Here is a 22,129-nt window from a genome sequence, read left to right as displayed (position 1 = left end):
TGTTTGTCAGAATATCACACGTGAACAATCTCAATTCGACTCGCCGAGATTAGTATAGTCTCACGTCTACCAAGTATCTGATAAATAAGGTATAAGCAATGCCAAACCAGAAAGCTTCTGATCCGCCCAGATAACTGTGGTGCTTGTAAGAGAGCCATTTCGAAGCGAATAAGCGTAGTATAAACAATGTATACTGTTAGCTATTTTCCGCTGAAAATATTGACATTGTGAACAACTATGTTTCAACTGATCGCAGATGACAATGTTTTGCAACAATGCGGCCATGATTGGGATCTGTATGATATGCAAGTGTTATATTTAGACATAAACATAGGACCAATTCCAACTTATTTTAATTGTCACTCTCTTTTCGATTTCAACGTGGAATTTTACAATATTAGACATCCACGCTATCAAAGGAAAACTATTTTCTTCCCCTTTCGAATAACATTTACATTACCTGACACAACGAAGGTTAAGAAAATCAATTTTCGTTACAAAATTGAGTGGGAATAACGTTAAATTCAGTTCGCTAAAATAGGTTGAAAGCTAGCTTTGTTGAAAACAGCTTCACACTTTTAATGGAAAGACCTTTTTACATTGTGCCCCTTCTTGGATAAAGTAGCTTTAAAATGGCATTTTTTCGTCAAAATCGACATAAAACGGTGCTCCCGAAGTATTCGTACCAAGATGGCGCACAACCTATATAGTATGTGTATCAGGTTAGGGTTGTTCGTCGTCTTGGTACATATACTTCCGGAGCGCCCATAAAACTCCCTTGCGAGCTGATTTCAACCCGGGTGATTTATTTTTGCGACATTGACCTCCCATGATAGCGCGCCTGGGATTTGAAGGTAACAATGGGGGGCTGGAAAAAATGATTCCCATCGACTTCATGGGATGGTCCCATCTTCATTGCAAGCAATGGCTAATTTCTAGGGAAATGTCATCAAATACATCGTGGTAGCACCTTCCGTGCGTCAAACATCAAAATATAGGGTGTCCATAAGGTCGTAATTTTTTTTTTAAATTGAAGAAGGAATTTATCGACACCCATACATTGTCTTGGCCCTCACAGATGTATCAAATGAGGTAAAAATACTTCAAACATATTACTGATTGAAAACAACAAACCTGGTTAAGATATATTCAGAACTGACAACATAACAAAGTTGATATTGTGAAGGAACTTTATGGACACCCTATATGTTGCAAACATGTTGTCTATCAGCGGTTTCGCTAAGGGCTGTTCCAGACTAATGGGCAAACAGACCAGGGTTCGCGGAAACACTGTTTAAATAACACATTTCCCAAGCGATGTAATCCGCCCTTTGTAAGCATAAGACTGTGTATTGAATAAATCTCTCAGTTGTGTATTTATTGGAAATTGTAAGCACTGAACATGAAATAAAGTAAAGAAATACTATATAATGAAAAGCTCTTTGTAGTGCCAAGCAAATGAAAGCTGAAGTAAATACATGTTTGCAAAGACTTCTGCAAAGCTGAATTAAACATACAGTATAGTCATCAATCAGCGAGATAGAACGTTCTATACATCTGGTTTGGACCATGAAAAATATATGTGCACTTTCCACATTTAAATAATTCATAATATTTAAAATTACTATTTAGTAGCAAAAAACAGCATTATCATCATTTCCAATATGATAAAATTTAACAAATTTATCAACAAACCCAACAATTATTTTTGGATTTGCTCATCTGAAACTGTTTCTATGGCCCAACCATGGCCCCACTGGTTGAGAACGGATGTACTATTATCACCAATCATAATATTCTGAAAGGTTTTTTTCAATTCTATCTACGTTAAGTATCCTGTTTGCGTTAGGAGATGTCATTGCCCCAGGAGACAAACCCAAAATAGCAGTGGGAAATAACAGGATGGTGTCAGCATATTTGACATTCATTATTTATTACTCAGCATATTTGAAAAAACAATTCTATGAAAAAAATGAGAAATAATTTTGAAAAAATAATTAAATAGTCTACAAGCAGCATAAAAAGTAAACATCACAGCTTATGCTAAACCTAAAATGTGTTCAAGAATTTCAAATAAAAGTTTATAGTTCTGAGTACAATGACATAAATAATAGAATTAGGGACGGATCAAGTCTTCCTAAAAGTTTAACCAGGACTGAGGAGCCCCAGCTGTGACATTTTGATGTAGCTGACGTCAAGGTTACCATAACTGGTGGAGTTGGAGCTAGCCGAAATTTTAACAGTCTAATTATTTTTGACGTGCATAATTTTTAATAAAAAGTTTTTCCAAGGTAATCTGTGTATTTAAAAGTTTAATTTCAAAATTTGAAACCCTCATATCATAGTTCTAGGTTAAACTTACGCGAAATTGCATTTGAGCTGATGTTTCGTGCCAATGGCCATACTAAAAACATCAATAGCTATGGAACCACTGTTTCCAGACTGGGAAGATATAAAGGAACGTTTTGCCTATTTGAAAAAATTATATTTCTGTTGAAATTCGGTTTAGTACGGTTGCAATTCTGTACATATACTGCATTTTTTGATTTCATACCAACAATAAAAGCATACTGCAAAATTTCTCAAAAAGCGGTGAAAACACAGTGCAAATTGGCAAGATTAGTTTCATATACATGAGGGATATAAACTACTGAATAAAATAAAGATATAATCTCTACATCACTTCACATGGAAACTTTATACAAGAGTTACAAGTGATTCCTTATTCTACATATTTGTGCTTGAGATGATAATAATACAACTATGAAGCATCCCAATTCATTTCCAAAATCCTTAATTTTCAATTCAACCCATTAAATTAAAAAAAAGCGTGAGGTGAAACGTTCTTCTCAATTTAGAATGACATATAAATGAATAGTGTGAAAATATGGGACAGGAACCGCTTTACGTCAAGTCTCAGTCCTACTTGGATTAATGAAACCTGATACAATTTACAACTCTTGTGTTGTGGTTATTGATCAGCTAAACACAAAATAAACATTGGGTGAGCATGGCCTACAGCCTGGATTAAAATCTTGACTACACTATTCTTATGCACGCGAGGCCAAAATTTCACAACTATTAAAATTGTGAGGCTGACTGTTCAGGATAAAAGGAACAAAATGTTTGAATACACAACTTTTTATATCAAGGATAATATTTAGTATAGCCTACATATAAAACATATCCAATTCTTCTATATTTAAACATGAATTTCCAAAATGTATTCGGATATTAAACTATTCGGTCTTGGCCATCATTGTTTCATCACAAATATGCCTATTATAAAAGTTTCATTCACAAATGTCAATGGCATTATCACAATGTTCAATGATAGCGAATTTAATTCTAAAACTCAAGCGAAAATTTACAACTCGAAAAATACAAATGGAACAAAAATACAGCATCACACAAGAGCACACATACTTTCAAATTAAGTTCACTTCAAAGTTAGCGAATTCTATTTAAAAAAAATCTGTAATGAGGTAAGAACCTACTGCTGATAAAAACAATGTACCATTTGACAATTTATAACATTTAATGATAAATGGAATTTTTGACAAAATTAATATTACCATATTCAAACCATCATCTAAATTTCCTTAAATGGTTTGGATATTTGCTTGCTACTTCAGCTAGACAATGACTGTGATATGAACCGGATAGCTCGATTAGTTGACATGCAAGTTGCAATTAGACCATATTAGGAGACTTTTAGCTCACAAGTGTCATTTTCAGTAGTTCGGGTAATTGTCACTTTGGATACTGGTGAAAAACCGTCAGAAATTACTAGAAACCTTGCCAAAATGTGAAAAAAACGTGCATGTTGTTAGATTTGAAGCGAAAAAATGTGTTTGATATTATACTGTTAAAAAAAATTCCTATGTCGCAATAAAACTGCATTTTAGATTGAGTGTAATTCACATACTACGATCAATTATAAGTAGGCTAAATATAAATAAACCCAATAAATGAAATGTTTTTCATGTCGTAAATACCAACAAATACATACAAAGGTCTAAATGATGACAAAAATTCACTAATTGTTTTAAATTGTGCTAAAGAAAATGTGTCTCATTATAGATTTAACGAGGTAAAAAATCAATCCCTAAGGCAAAATTCGTAATGATGTTAATTACAAGGCATACATCCTTTTAAGTGACGCTAAAGTATGTGGGATGAAAACCTTTTCTAAATTGTTTCAGAAATTGCAATCTGTTTATCAGAAAATATATATTAAATTCCAAAAATTTTACACAAACGATTGTAAATTTATAAAGATTAAATTCGCAAAAACAGAATGTTTGAGATGAACATTGTTCTGATTGAGAATGTATTATGTTCTTTCTAAATTTAAATTTATCGACTGCTTAAAACGACAAATAAATCAAATGAAAATATTTTAAATTCCGCCAAATATCGAGAATTTACTATGTCGCCTATGCGAGTAAAACCAATTTCAAATGAATATTAGATACAATTTGGAGTTGCCTGATCACCCAACATATTCCATGACCTATTTAATATTCAATTAGTTCAAAATCAAATATTATGCAACTATGGATTATTTATAATTGAAAGCGAGGATTAAATCAGGTTCGATTTTGGTATAAACCTTTGAGACCGCAGAATAATTAGGGTAATGTGAAATTCGAAATTTATAAATCAATTTATTTAAGTTAGAAGAATAAATTAAATAGACCAACTATAGGCATTTATCCATATATCAAATTATTTTCAAGTAATTGATTTACAAAAAAATGGGTATTCGATTCAATTTGGAATTTACATAACAATATTTTTATTTACGGTATGAATATTTTAATTTATATCTGGCATAGAGGACAAAGACATAGCTATACTTTTTGAAACATTAGAAAATTTCTTTCATACCTAAGACATATTTCCAATGCTCATTTGATGATAAGTGTGGCTGAAGTAAGTTAGTGAATTTCATCACAATTAATGGCTAAAAGGGGAGGGAAATTACCATACCAGGCTCATTTGATGAATAAAGTGAGGATGCCCATTTAAGTCCTAATGTGGCTAAATTTGGAATATATTCCATATTCAAATATGCTTCAATAGTTCAGAAGTGCAAAATATTCAATTTTGTTCATCGCTATCATTGATCCATTTATTAAAAATAGTAACCGGAATGGGAGATAAGCTTCCGTTTTTACATCCGCTTATACAGCGACTAAAAGGGAGGCAGCCGAATATATTTTCATTTAGACCAGTGATTCCCAACCTTTTCCAACAAATTCCCCCCTTGGACCAAGTTTAAGCTCCTAAATCCTCCCCACTACAAATGAAAAAATTTTTATTCATAAAAAATTTCCTTGTGATGCGTACAACTTGTACACTGGCTTTCATATATATATATATAGTGAATAGCCGATTGATAATGCATAAATATGTATCACAATAACACTAAATGAATTTCTTCCTGGTTGGGAAACCTTGATTCAGACAAAATGATCTTAATTCAGTTGTCAACAAGGATGGCATGATCATGAACGCAAACACTCCAAACCTAACTTCATTATTTCGCAACATCAATCTTAATTAGTAACATTATCCCAAAATGACTTTAGTTCAAAGGTTAATCATCCTTAGTCGAGTAATAAACCACCAATCTTGAATTAACAAAGGCACAAAATTTGCTATTTTCTTTGGTAACTTAATTTAAGACTATTATTTTTCTAAGAAAGTTCTCAAAAGCAAACATCTGTACTAAAGTGGAAAACACAATGAAAATTTGAGTTTTTAGAAACCGCAAAAGGTTATTGAAAATTAAATGGGATAGAATCACCTTGTATTAGTGAACGAATTTCTCAATTGTAACAAATTCAAGTACAGATACTCAGACAACTTATTGTGACAATATTTTTAGAAAACTTTGGAGCTCATAAAAGCTATGACAATGCGGCCTAGTTGTTAATATGGTTGGATTATAACTATTTTGACATGGCAGGTTAAATATCCTTCTAAAAATAATAGTAAATCCTTATCATATACTCCTACAGAGAATTGTTCAAAGTGGAAGGTGTGAAATTGTCTTCTAAAATAGTTATGTGTGTATCCTTTTAACATAATTTTCACCACAATGAGAAATGTGGATAATCATGTTTTCAAATTTTGAAATATTTCCAAACCTGACAGATTTCTGTCATAATTATACTTGCAAAAGTTAACCTTTAATAAAACTCCTTAGTCATTTCCATCACTTTTAAAAAAGTTCAGTCAAATATTCCCAGAGCTAGTGAAAGCAATATGAAGATTTGTTTAAAGCAAGGAAGTCCCTGCGCTTAAAAATGAATTATTCCATGTGAAGACTGATGGTGTTACTAACACTGACATGCTAAGAGCTATACAATGGTAGAATAGAAAGTATTACCTAAGCATAAAAAATCCATTTTAAACTGCTATTCTTGGTCAAGTCAGTTCTAATCAATACTGAGCAATTTCCTATTGAAAGCGTGACTTGAATAAAAACCATCGAAAACAGGAAAAGAGTGGAATTATCTAGCTCGATTGATAACATGGATTATGAAAGCACGAGAAACAAAATTATCTGCTTATTCAGGGTGTTTCAAAATAATTGAAACCCACAAAATTGAAAATTGAATTAATGGGTTTTATTTATTTTGGAACACCCTGTATATCATCAGATATTAGTGGATGCTTGGGTACTCCCGTAGTATGTGTACCAGGTTAGGGTTAAGCCATAATTTTATTTCGATTTTCCTTATTTGCCTATAGGTTTCGGTCCATTTACACAACTTGATGTAAAATAGACGAACAAAATTAGTTACCTCCATATTGGTACACGTACTTCTGGAGCACCAATGCTTGTACAAAGAATTGTTCGAATTAAAAGGTGTGAATAAATGCCAAAATAAAAACAGTGGGAACAATCAGATTTTATAAGGACGGTAGAAAATGATAGAGAATTTTAAATTTATCAAGAATCACAATTTTACCAAACAAAATCGAATTTTCAAAAACTTTCTTGATGTAATCATTTTAAACTAAACGTTGTGTCGTTGTTTGATAACAAACTTTGGTTTCCTTCCCTTCCCAGTAAAATTATGTGTTCGGCTTAGTTTAATTTTGAAGGATATTTTTTACTGGATGAAAAAAATGAACTCAACTATGTCTATTTTGTTATGTCTTGACTGGTTTATTAAGATACGCTAATTAAGTAGAATTGAAATTTATTTACTACATTCCATTCCATACAGGTCGTTATTTGCAGCTCAAGCCCAGCAAGACATTTTATAATCATTTTGTATCAAGACTGAAAGCCTTCCCATGAATAATATATGCAGATGTTTATGGCTTTTTGAGATTTTGTTTTGAATTTGAGCACGAACGGAAAAAGCGAGCCCAAAATATTATCATTTTCCAACCATGGGAAGACCAATTAAAAATTCAGGCATGTAACCAAAATTTTCATGTTTCAATAACCTTGCAACCAAGGGAGGCGAGTGCCAAATAACATAATATTTAAAAAAGATATTCTTTGAACTGGAATTTGAGAAATGTTCAAAATTGAGTCATATTAAGAGGCAGAGCACCACAAATTTAATTTTAGTTTCATCAGCAATTTAGTGGAATCTATGTTATGATCTCAGCTCAACCAATGCAGGATTTATTTTTAAAAACACTCTATTTTCATTTCAAAACATCCTAATTTATTCCCAAATTTTAGAAATAATATTTTGAAAATCACTCAAATATTCGATGCATTTTGTACATTGACCTCAATAACAATATATTCAGAATAAACCTTGATACATTGTTTTAAATTTAAAAGTATCTTATTTTTGTTCATTATAAATTATTAAGAAGGAAAACATGATAGCAACCTCTGTGCAAACAAATCTTAACCCTTACCAGCGAATACCACAATGACAAATTCCTCATATTTTAAACCATTCTACAAACAATCCATGGTATTATGCCTAATGCATCAATCCAATCAATTACTAACTAAGCCTAAGATTAGCGTATGGATTATTCAGCATACCATAATAAATCACTCTTAACATAACACAATTTTTAATTAGCTTAAATGTGTTCTGAAGGACTTCTCATAAATAATAGATGTAGGTTGGTAGAGATCACACTTAGAGATGACTGGGAAACTCATATTTCAAATATATCATTGATTTTTTAAAACTAAGCACATGAATTTGTAGTTGTTCCATTTACAAATGTCTATAGAATTATGTTTTGAAGCAAAATTAATAACCAATGTTATTTGGAGAGAATTAATTCAACAAACTTAAATGATCTAACTCATTATATCAGTAAAAATTTGACATTTTGGTGTAAATAAATTTAATTGAGTAATATTTGGAATATCTTAATTTTGTTGCAAAAAAAAAATTTGTTCAAAAAATTTTCCAATCAATATTAAATTCATCAAGAATTATAGAATAGGCCTATACTCTAATCCAATTACCAAGTTTAGATATCACATAAACGAAATTCCTCACAAAATACTGTTGCGAATAATTTGCATTTGGAAAAGTATATACGGTAACATATATTGAATATTTACTAATGAAAAAACTTTTTCTGTTTTATCAGATATCAAAGATTACATAAAATATATTTTGACCAAAATTTATGTTTCACTCAACCAATGTCCAAGTTCAGAAATGAAACTGTAAATATTTCTATTCTAGAATAAGATTTACCGGTAACCAAATATTTTGATTTCAAAATGTTTGATTTTTTTTATACTATATGAAATTATTTATCATATATACCATGTTCCCAACCTTTGTGGTTAGTGGCGACCTTCAGAAGGCTTTTAGCACTCATTGCTCTCGTTTATCATTCCAGTGGTATTTATAGTGTTATTTCGAATGGTAGATTCCACATTATGTTCAAACAATTCATGTTAAACAAAGTGAAAACCCCCCATGAAATAACTTATGTAGCAATGAAACTGGGATGAGCGACTATTATATATTTTCCATATATTAGATCGATAGAACCTTTTAGGGCAAAATGAAAAATTACATCTGATAAAGTAAGAAAGCTCTTAATGCTTTACTTTTAAATTGTTTTTAGAAACTATACTTGAGAATTTGCTACAAATCAGATATTAATAATGCAATATTAAAAGCAAGGAATTTGTCGTAACCATCAAGCGTTCAAGTGACACATGAATGCAAATGTTACATAAACAATTTTAAAAAACCCGAAATTGGAGAAATGATGGGGAACATTTTATTTTACCGTGACCGTTTCTGAATACCATGAAATGAAAGAAAGGTTACGCATTATATAGGGTGTCCATAAAGTCTTTATATTTTCTAAAATTGCAAAGGGAATTTATCGATACCATATATTGTTTTGGTGCTCACCGATGTATTAAATGAAGTAGAAATACTTAAACAATTACTGATTAAAAAACCTGGTAAACATACCTGGTTGAGATATATTGAGAACTGACTTCATAACAAACAAAACTGAAATTGTAAATGGACTTTATGGAAACCCTGTGCAATAAATGTTGGAAATATGATGACGGCTCAATAATAACATCAATAATAAATTCAATTTACCGGTAAGTCAAATTAATGCGAATTAGAATAATAAAAATTTCTATTTTTTAAATGTTCCGATTTTGAATTGCAATCATGGCCCAAAATTTAATGAATTTTACTACAATAATTTTCTAACTTTATAGATTTATTTTAAAGTGAAATTGCAAAATACAGCAACCTCCTAAATTGTGTGAAAACTAACTCGATTTACACTAACTGAATAGAAAGCTAAAATGTAAAATTCACATTTGCATATGTTTCTACTCTTAAGCATTTTAGACAGTAAGATTTCGCAGCAATGGCCAAATACAATTCACAAAAATTATACCAAATAACTTTTTTTATAACTTTTATTTACTATAGCTGAATCTATATTTATTTCCCACTATATGATTCACATACAGTTTTAGAATAGTAAGTACTCAACCATAATTATATCATAGGTCACATATTATTATATTCTACACAAAGGGTATATAACCGCTATTCACAAGTGATAAGCTTTATTCGTAATTCATTTTTGATTTCAAAAAATAGTTCAACTAAGTTTAATGATGAATAATTCCATCCAGTTCACTAGGACTTTTAATTTATATAGAAATTAAGTGACTGAAGTTTATTAAGAGATTTCAGGTGTCAAATTATACAGTAAGTGGCGATTGAATGAATGTAACAGCTGTTACTGTCAAGTGTTGCTAACTACTCACAAGATCTTCCAGATAATATTGTTATGAGAGTCACAAAATATTGCTGCAGTACAGGGTGTCCATAAAGTCTGGATATTTTTTCAAATTGCAGAGGGAATTTATCGATACCATATATTGTTTTGGCCCTCACAGATGTATTAAATGAAGTAAAAATACTTGAACAATTACTGGATTAAAAATAACAAACCTGGTTAAGATATATTGAGAACTGACTTCATAACGAAATTGAAATTGTAAAGAGACTTTATGGACACCCTGTATATTATTAAATGAATGGTGAAGTGGAACAAAAACACCTCAAATACAAGAGAAAACTATTCCATTGATTGCTACCAAACAATTACCCACATAGTCAACAACAAAGGTATATTTTTCCATTGCTTCTCATACCTATTTGCAAAATTGCACTGATAAATAACATTGTATGAGAGGAAAGTGAGACAAAATTTTAAACAAATTTGAAATGCTCAATATATAATATGGGTAAATTCTTTTCAAGAAGCTATTTATTTATTCATTTCTTTATAATAGATTAATCAGTAATAAATCAATTTGTTTGAATTAGTCTAGTCAGGGCAAGTAAAAGAAAACCCCCAAGTTCAAATAAACCCCAAACCCTCTTTTTGTAGCCAATTAGATGATACGCTATCATAACATTAGTAATCAGAAAAAGAATCATGAATTTTGTTCAGTGTACACTTATTTTTTCACCTTATACACGATTCCATATGGATAGCAGCACAACACATGGAAAAAGAGTTCAAGAAAAAGTTCATTATAGAATCAAAAAGGTTTTAACTATAGTTTGTTGGAACATAAAAATATACTGCAATATTGTAGACTGAATTATAATATATTACTATTATTATGCTGCATAAGCCCATTCAGTGTTCACTGTCAAAAATTTCAATCAAAGTCAAAAAACAAATGAAAACATTGAAAAATGAACATGAAATTCAGTGTTATTCTAGCTGCATCACCCACTGTAATATAATACTGATCTTACATTCAACATTACAGATTTTCATGCATAATTAAAAGACACAATAGAGGCATAGTAGAGTACTTGAACAATAAAAAGCTTTATTGTTACCCCATGTCAACATGAAGACCTTCTGGAGAAGAACTACTGTTGTCTTCTGGTATAAGTTTAATGGTTTTAATAGAAAATATTGATTCGTTATCGGCAAGTCCATGAATCTCGTGTGGCAAACGACTAAACATTGGATGCTTCATAGCTTCCATTGCACTCAATCTTTGTGTCGGTTCGAATTTTAATAAACTGCTAGCAAATTCTTCTCCAAATTCAATCACTGATAATACAGACACTAAAACACAAAGTTGAATTTCATGTCTTGGGATCAGAAAACACGAATAATAGTAGTCATGATAATGTGGTAGGTCTGTTAAACGAGACCAGGTGGATGGATTCGGAGTTCCAAGGAGATCAAATATCTTTCCAAGTTGATCACAGGCATCAGTTTGTCCAGGACAGACTGGTGTACCCGTCAACATTTCAAGAAAAATGCATCCAACTCCCCACATGTCAAGAGAAGTTGTATAGTCAGTAGATCCCAAAAGTACGTCGGGAGGTCTGTACCACAGTGTAACCACCTCATTAGAATAAGTATTGGTGGGAATAGATTTTGCTCTAGCGAGTCCAAAATCAGCCAATTTCAATTCCCCAATCTCACTTATTAACAAATTTTGAGGTTTTAAATCTCGGTGTAAAATTTTCCGCTTATGGCAAAAATGTAAACCACGCAATAATTGGAACGTAAAAAGACAAGCGTTGCGAGGGTTTATTCCTTTTGTACACCCCATATTCTCCATATATAAACTCAAGTCAGTGTGCATGAACTCAAATACTAAGGTTAGATTCGAATTTGTATGAATTATGTCGAATAAAGTTACAATATTCGCATGTTTTAATGTCTTCAAAAGCGACACTTCTCGTATCGCTGTAAAAGGAGTCCCTTCCTCAGAATTTAACGCTACTTTTTTCAGCGCAACAGTTTGATCAGAATCTTTAAATTTTCCTTTGTACACAGTTGCATACGATCCTTCTCCAAGGAGTTCTAAAAATTCGTAACTGTCAATTTTTCCAAACGGAGAATTCGGATCAGTATATGCAGGTGTAGAATATCGTCGACCAGAACCTTTTCTTAAATGCAAGCTCTCAGATTTCGATCTCAGCTTCGGAACATAATTGTCTGTAGTTTGATCTTCAGATAATAATGACAATGCACCTCTGTTACCATGGAAACTGTTGGCATGGTACATATTCACCTCAATCTTGGAACATTTTTCACATATGTTCGATGGTTGACCCCAACTGTTGCTTCTTTGGTTCTTTTCTTCTACATCAAGCAGAGCTTTATTAAGAATCATGCTGTTCTCATTTTTATCCCATTGCACTGGTTGACACTCGCAAATGTCTTGAAGAACAGAATCTGATGCTGACGAAGCAAAATCACTCGCAAACTCGATAGAGTCCGGACTGTCATTCTTTGACTTGGTTTTATCCTTGTCCTCGCCCGATGAAGCGAGACGACCAAGTTTTTCAGAAAATGTCCGTTTAAGACGTTTCATCATTCACAGAATACTATGAAATATTTTTAAATGCATAGAATGTATCTACTTTTATAATGCTGTCGAAAGAAAATATAACGTTATTAAACTTGGTTCTGCAAATGATATTATGAGTGAATAGCAAAAATAAGGTTAAAACGCTACGCTGTGATAATTCCCACATATACAATTACTATTGAGCAACACGTCAATGCAAAATACAAAAAGTAATAGAATTGACCACAAAATAAAATCACTAACTTTCAGATTTTTCTATCCAATTAAAGAGTCCAGCTACACACTAACACAAATCTATTTCTGTAACGTTTTGTCTGAAACGTTACAGCCTTTCGAAGTCTGACTCCGGTCGGACGAAACGTTACAGAAATACATTTGTGTTAGTGTGCAGCTGGACTCTTTAATCGGATAGAATAGTCATGTTTATTCCAGCTACAGTATCCTTGCAGTATTCGCATATGGATCCACTAGCATAAAGGCATAGAGAAAGGATAGGAAGTTAGTCTCGCGCAACTCAACTCAAATTTTTTTTTTTCAGATTTTTGTTGTAAAAACAAATGACCCAAAAGAAATTTTAGGCGACCCAGATTTGGGTTCTACCCATAGGTTGGGAAACACTGCCATAGTGGGTTAAGACACCCATTACAGGCCTAGACTAGGTATATCATATCTACCTGTATCAGATGTATTTGATAACTTAATTTATTATGTCCCACCTTGATTTTCCAACCTGCTAACCGACTAGAGATGATAGAAAACTTTCGGCAAAATAGCCTTTTAATAAATCAACTTTTAATACCTCATACCGGTATACGGCTGTAAGGTCATATAATCTAATGATATTTCACATGCACACGTTCCCAAATCAGAAGACAACACACCAAATCGCATATCACACTATACAAAAAAATTTCCACCTGCAAATTGGTATGAATAGATCAACTGAATAAAATATACAGTAACTATGATCGGTAATCGCACACAGCAACCTGCAATGAAAATGACGGATAGCCTTACGCCTTGTAGCAACAGATAGCATGCAAACACCGTAAAATGTCCAATTAAATATTGTTCTTTTACGCCAGCTACCGGGATGTGGCAAAAATTGACAGCTTCGCGCAAAGTAAAGATTAATATCTCATTCCCCAAAACGGAACAAATGACAATTTTATTGATAATTTTATCATCCAAAGTGTTGCCCTGTTCTTCTTCTGATGAGTGTTGCATACCTTAAATTGATTTAAAAGTTATCAATCAATCAATCAATTTTATTTTGGTCACTCCGAAATAAAAAAAACAACAACAAACGAACAAACAAAATACAGAGGACCTGGAGGACGGGCATAACTCAATAAAAAAGTTACAAACGTACAAGTACGTGCCTGTCCACCAAAAACAGTCGAAAGAACACAATAAAATAAAGACACGATATAAAATCGGGCATCACCTTTTAAATCAATTTAGGATGTGAGACACTGATCAAAAGAAGATCATGACAATACTTTATGCAAACTAGAGTTCATAAAGAAAAAAATTTCGTTGCGGTTCTTATATGGTGGAATATTTTTTTTCAATGGAGAAATCTAATGTTACATTTGTTGTGGCTATTCACACAGAAAGATTTATGTCCGATTTTGTAATGTGTGTGTTCTTTGACTGTTTTTGGTGGACGTACTTGTACGTTTTTAACTTTGTCCTTGAGTTATGCTCGTCCTCCAGGTCCTCTGCATTTTGTGTGTCGTTGTTTTGTTTTATGCCAGAGCGACATAAATAAAAAGGATTGATTGATATAGGACAGGGCTCGGCAACTTACGGCCAGTGGGTCAGTCAGATGCGAACCGCCAAGGCAAATCATCCGCCCGCGGCATATTTGGAACTTGCAAGTTTGAAGTTGCTTAAATCTGCTCGTCGTAATAGCCGTATGGGCTGTTTTGTGAATGTGTGCCATTGTTCTTGTTCCATGTAATCAATGGGTTTTATATGTGTATCATGTACACCTGCTATATATATAATGATGTATGTGAAAATAACCGTGAATGTCCACGGGGCAAATTTCCATCAACATGGTACAATTATTTACCTTTTCGATGAGAATCGAACGCATTCAAGACTTATTAAGTTTTGCCCACTTTCTCTAGTCTAGATGTTTCACTCTTTTCATAGCTTTGGTCGGATCAACCTCCGCTGCGTGATTGAGACCTTGACATGCTTGTCTAAGCGCAAATCGTCAGAAACTGCATACCCCTTTCCATCTCCATCTAAAAGAGCGTTCAATCATACAATTCTAGGACCTCCAGGAGTATGCGCACCAAGATGGCGCACAACCTGAACATAGTATGTGTACCAGGTTAAGGTTGTGCGCCGTCTTGGTGCACATACTTCGGGACGCCCATTCTGTACGAGATTCGGGAAACAAAACATGTGCTCGAGTCATAGGCGTGGGGCCAATATTTTCAACTTTGTTTCGTGTTTTTTTAAAGCGATTTTTGTGGCATTCGCGGTGAGACACAAACATAAACGACTTTTTGACTTATTACCAATCCTTCCTCTGAACCAGCCAACAAAGATATATTAGATTGCGCGCTACGCGGTTGCATAATTAAATCGACAGCATGTGCCTGTGGACAGCTTCGAGATATCAATGGCCTGACATTTTCGGAGCAAAGGAGCGCGAAAGCGTGTTATTAAAATATAAAAGTTCGCCCACAAAAAGTCCTGCTGTATAAAAATTACAACACAAAGTGAATATAAGCTCCGAAACATGCATTTATTACAATAATTTATCTATTGCACAGGCAAGTCCCAAATTACTACAACTGGTTTAAGACAAAAAAAATTAAACCCATTTGTTCTTCAATTTCACCAATTATTATATTCCGAGAATCTCAAACAAGGGCATAAAGTTTTACATATAACACACCAACCAATTAACAAGAAACAAAATAAATGAATATTAACCAATCTCCAAGTTAAGGCCAGATTTCGGTGCAGTGGCCACCAGCAGTAATTTTTAGAAAGACTATTAGATTTCAGGAAAACTCATACAGAAAACAGACATTTATTCATAGGATTATGTGCAGTAGGCTTCCTTGAATTTTTCAAATTTTAGGGGCCATGACAGAAATCTGTTTCCCAAATTTGTTGAATGATGAAGTTAGGTATTTGAGCTAATTGATCATTTCAAAATTACGGTAAGTTTTAAACACAGAAACGGTAATAACATAACATTTTGAAATATTGAAAAATTAATTTAATAGTCAAATATTTTTTCAAATCATTGAATTCAAAATTCTATCAATGAAATTAAAACTTATATTCTATGAAACAATAATATCCATTAGCATATAGCATTATTTTTCATGATCTTTAAATGTTCTGAATTTTGAAATGGCATATGAGTGGCCTAGCTTGCAGGTACTTTCGAAGGTAGAATTACATACTGCTAAATCATGAATTGTCACCTACTTGCTTATAGCTACAGTGTTTCTCCAAAAATAAGACCTACCGGTACCCTGAATTTCAAAAATGATTTTAATATAGAACCTCCCTTTAAAATAAGATCTAGTCAATAACACGAAATTTTTTTTTTGACCTATCCGATAGCAAGAAATCTCTTACACTTTTTTATTAATTGATAATTTGTTTTGCAGTTACTTTGATTAAAAACGTGTTATTATTAAGTAAATGGATATAGATTTTCATAATTTGTATACCTATTTGGAAATCTCATAATTCTCTACTTTGGAATTTTGTTTATGATAAATGAAAATAAAAGACATCTCCTGAAAATAAGCCCTAGTGTTATTCTTCGAAAGAAATTCAAAATAGGACCCAGTTTTATTTTCGGGGAAACTGTCTTTTCATTTGGACTAGGCATTGAATATATTATGACTTATGTTTTAAGGAAGCAATACAACAAAAATGATTTCAACAAATAGTAAGGTTTTATAAGATATCTGACAGAAATACATACAATAAATTATTTCTGATGCAGCCAATGTGGATTCAGGTGATTAAAATATTTGCGAAGATCAATAATATTCAACAATTTATATTATAAATTATTCAAACTGAACACCAAGGAATCGTTCGTTACACCACAAATATATAATATAGATAAGAAAAATTGCAAAATCCGAGTGACATGCTGATAATTTCACAATAAAATTTTCTGAATGCAACAATAAAAATCAGGAATCGGGAATGAATATCACAGAAACTGGATGACAGATCCCATTAGTAAGGATACATCAACCAGAGCTGACACCATGAAAAAACTAAGGGGAGAAAGACTATTTCATCAATTTCAGTTTTATAAATAATTTTAATCATGCAGCTTAGCCAACACTACAGAGTGGAATGAACTGGACGAGCTGTTTAAACTTAATTGAATTATATTCTAATTAGTCAAATGTGGTTAGACTGATTCAAAGACATATCAAATTTAGCATCTAATCGAAAAGAGTCATTTTCAGAAATTCAAATAATTTCAAGTACTGAGTACCAAAAACATGAAATATGCTACTAACAGAATAAATCACAATTTGTTTCAGTAGAGATTCATCAACAAGTAAGTTGTTTTGGTGACACTCAAATGTAGATATTTCTGGTGATACACAACCTTAGTCTGCATATAAACAGATTCTGGCACCCCCCGAACAAGACATTGTGAACGTGATCCATCCCCAAATTCCTATTTAGATTTTGCATAATAACGTTAACACCCCACGCGATCTCGTGGTATGAGTCTTAACTCCGAACCATGTTTCAGAAAAACATTTCCAGCATTCTGAGCAGGATTTATCCCTATTCCATCATTAGTAATAATTGCAGTTGTAGCAGGTGGCACTTGAAATTGTTCCGCTGCAAATTTGAGTACTGCTGTGAACGGTGTTGATTCTGGTACGCTCATAACTTTATATGGAAGTTTTGGGTCCGATGTCAGAGTTATTTTGAAAGTCACTTTTGACATTTTGGTTCCTTGACTGTGATTACGTTTTTTGAAGAAAAACTGTTTAGCCTTGTTAAATCTTTATTCCAAGTTACTGGTATCTCTATTAAACTATGTTGTACTACATTTACTGGAATAGTTCAATGTTACACAGATATATTTCCTATATTTAAAATGAATAATGGAAATAAAATACATACTATCAAATATATGAATATAAAGGTAATATATGGAAAAGTGGTATATCCATACCTCAAAGTGAAATTGATATAACAAAGAAATTTTTTACTAGCCTAAATTGATTACCGGTAATGGCTGAATGGACTGCAAAGATTTAGATTTCAGGATTTTATAGCATGCTTAGTTTTAAATTAATGGCATCTTTTTGGCAGACTTGCATAAAGTAGCACAGCAACATAGAGTAGTTTTTATTTCAACATTAAAAAATGTTAACAATCTTGTTCAACAAAACAATAGCTGAATACCGTAGCCCAATTACGTTAGGTACGAAACTACACGAGACCCCTTTAGTTTCTACAACTTCTGCCTACCTACCGGCGGTACCCTTTTTTAATTCGGAAGTATACCGTAACAAAGCCTACCCAGATACGGTACGGTAGCAGCCGACTATAACGTCTGAACGTTGGTAGCCTACAGAATCGAAAACAAACGCCATCCACGCCATATATCACAGAAAACGAACACGCGAAAGCAAATTAGACAAGAAACTGCACGGAGTCGATATGGGATCGTGCCCGGCAGCTGTTCCAGAACAGGATATGACTTATTTATGGACGAAAGTATATAAAAATTCACGATTACATTGCGATTACAACTTAATAAATATAAAAAAACTGGCGGCCTTGACCAGACAATCAGATGAGCGCAAGTTAACGTACATACTACATAACGTACATACCACAACTGACTCGATAATGCCAAGCACTGACTGTCCGACAAACCTCCGTAAACGCTGGTCTTTCTTTCATAGCTTACTCTGCTATTCACCATTTCCGAACCCGGTACCTTTGTAACCAGTCGAACGGAAGTGCTTTGCTATATGATGAATATGATGCTTTCCGGATAAATATGAAAATCGTATTCCTGTTTTCGCTTTGTTGTTGTTGAAGAATTCACATAACCGGTGGCCGGTTACCCTTCTCCCACCGCCAAGGTTATGCATTTGAATCAAATAATTGGCTAGCTAATCCCATACCTAACATGAACTTATAACCGGACCTGAAACGGACGAGAGGCCGTGGCACGTCAAGGGATTAAGCTTTTTATGAAAATCTTATCCTGTCCAAGGAAAAAGAGGATTGTTAGGCTTTCAGATGCTAAAAAGAAGTCAACTCCAACTGTTAGTGTTACTGTATCCTTCAGCAATTTTGTTCAAGAAGCGGAGATGCGGATCAGACCCATGAGGAATGAAGTCGAAAATTTACTTACGATTAACTCCTTTGTATCATCGATCCAATGGTTAATTTCGTTACTGTAATCACTTTGTGAGGTACTGACGTTCAGGCTACCGCCTACAAACTTTTTTGTGCATATTTCTATAGCGCGACTTCCATGACGGCACTCCATTACCCAAGAAAGTAAATAGAAAACGATTTGAAGTTTTATTGCATTCTAAATAAATTCTGCTCGTGGTTTCTTTTTGACGTATACACTTTGCACGCGTCACAAATTACCTTCATATGAATGGCCGCTAACGTCAGTCGAAATGTAATTAAATTCGATTTTTCAGCAAACTGTGTTATATTTTTGGAGCAGTGGATTGAAAATCATTTATATACATGTAATTAAAGTCTGAATTCGCCGAAAGAAACGTAAATACTTAATTTATCAAAGATAGAAAAATACTATATTCGGTGTTTGTTGTAGCCTATATATAAGATATTCCTAACCAAACAGGCATTTAATGGATCTGCATTTTACTCGATTACTCAATTAAAGATTTAATTTTGAATATTCTCAACGAAATGATATTCTTGGGATCATGTATGAGGTAGATGGAATTGTGATTGACTTTCACCAGTTCATGAAAATAATATCGTTTCTATCGTCGATTAGAACGTGACTATTTTATAAAAATTTCTATGAAAAAGGAGTATTGAAATGGGACCTAAACGACGTGAATAAATAACTTCAATGAAATAAATGATTTCTATAAGCTTCTTGCGTAGTCAGTGACTGCTTAAAGCAGATCTTTGTTCAGAGTGAGTTTGGTCTCGACGCAAATGACGCCCAATAAAATTCCAAGTATCTCTCCATTGCTTTTTGCGGGTCATCAGTTTAATGCACTGCTTAACATCAGCATGAAGCCTAAATCAATTCTGTGACAAAAACACATTAATGCATGACAGAAAGACAGGGGTGGTTGCATGGGCATGTCATGCCACTGTCCGAATTTAACACCAAATGGAAGCCCTACAAACTTGCTTTCTGTTCCTGCCATTTTCTCATTCAGTCAGCTGTTAAACTTTTTGACATAAAAATACACACGGTAGCCGTTTATAATTTATATGAGATTCTTTGCTTCATGATACCGTGTTTTATATGTGGACGAGATTCGTGCACTTTTATTTTTTTCTGTATATTGTAATAGAAAGAAGTTCTTGATTACTCTACTTTCATGTCGTTGTGCACATTTGTTTAATTACATATTGGTGATAGAGAAATAGTGCATGATAGTGCATGATTCTTTTTACTTCTCATATTAAACCGACGAACACTGGATTTTACGAACGTGCTTCAAATTAGCAAACTTGAGTTATTGTAATCGATGCTATTTACATGACAATTTCAATGGTCGACGAGCTACAATTACTAAAAGTACTAAAAGTACTTCCATCACCACCTGACTTATTCTGCAAAACATCCTTTTGCGGTATTTACTGCATTCCAGTCAGTCCGAATTTAAAAACGATCCCCAAAGTGCAAATGCGATTTTGAAACGACGTTGAAAGAAGCCTTCCTATCCCGATAGCGCTAAGCACGCGCACCGCCCGCCTCAACTCACTTCTCAGTCACCAACTATAGATTTTGCTCGATGCTCATAGAAGTATGTGTATACCAATACGAAGGTAAGTTCTATAACGGGACTGAAACCGATGGGCAAGGGGTATATTCACTTCCCTAACACAAAACAGCACAAACCCGAACCTGTAATTGTACGGAAATAAAGAAAATTGGATTAAAATTATGGCCTACCATAACGTGGTACACACACTACTGGAGTACCCAACATACTGTAACAACATATACGACTCATTCTGGTAATTTATAAATTTCAGCTTATCATGTAAATTTCCTGCTCGTCATATATATAGTCTATTTTAATTAAAAATAACACACATGCAAAAAATTTTACCGGAACTAACGTACGCGTTCGACTCAAACGTATCACTACTTTGATATGCTTACTTAATTATATAATTAGAACCTCTAATGCTCATTTTCTCATGGAAACTTCCTGCTCATGATACAGCCTATTTCAATAACAATGGATAGGCTTACACAATTCTATAATTAGGAATACACACTATATGAAATTTAATCGGAATTTTCTCAGATCTAGTTCACAAGTCTTACAGAACAGAAATAACGTTATTATTAAAAGTGACGATATTTGCAATTCTTACATGTTACAGTTCACGACAAAAATGTATGCGGCTCATAGATGTCTACATAGTCTCTCGAGTATATTCTGCAAATTTAGACATGACGAAATTATCAGATTATATTCAGACTATTATCTAAATTTACTTAGATATTATATAGTGTAGCATCATATTGTACAACTTCATTTTACAGATTATAATTACAAACTTCCCGTGAAAAATTACCTCGACTAATAACATTATCAAAAATTTGACTGTTTCGTCTATTTGTCTGACAAGTCGAATGATCAAATTCTTGTCGATGCATTAGGTGAGATAAATACACCTCCCAAGAGACGTTAATACGAATCTGTCTGCTCAACACGCCATACTAAAGTATGGAGAAACTTTGTCGCAGGTAAATATACTTCAGAGAAAGGTCCTCGATGGTTCCATTACATTTGAACCCACGTACATTTGAACCCATGACAATTGCACCTGTATGCTATTGCACCTATGGAATTTTTTTTGTTTCACGGATAGTTAAACCCATACTAACCCTAACCCATGGGTTTTAGCACCCGCATATAGATTGAACCCGTGGATATACGCATGGGTTCAAATGTACATGGGTTCAAATGTACGGTCACCGTCCTCGATATTAAATCATTGCTAAACGACTTCACTTTAAAGCGCTAAACGAACGAA

The 22,129-nt window shown here is 33.2% G+C and overlaps 1 pseudogene; it reads right to left on the bottom strand.

Annotated features, from left to right (window-relative positions):
* Positions 1 to 1,357: 1,357 nt before the first annotated feature.
* LOC120348208 (uncharacterized) lies at positions 1,358 to 12,941 on the bottom strand (annotated as a pseudogene).
* Positions 12,942 to 22,129: the final 9,188 nt, after the last annotated feature.

The sequence above is a fragment of the Styela clava genome, chromosome 11, assembly GCF_964204865.1.
Source record: "Styela clava chromosome 11, kaStyClav1.hap1.2, whole genome shotgun sequence".
NCBI classification, from domain to species: domain Eukaryota; kingdom Metazoa; phylum Chordata; class Ascidiacea; order Stolidobranchia; family Styelidae; genus Styela; species Styela clava.
The sequence above is the reverse complement of the archived record's forward strand: the minus strand, read 5'-3'. Positions and strand labels throughout refer to the sequence as shown.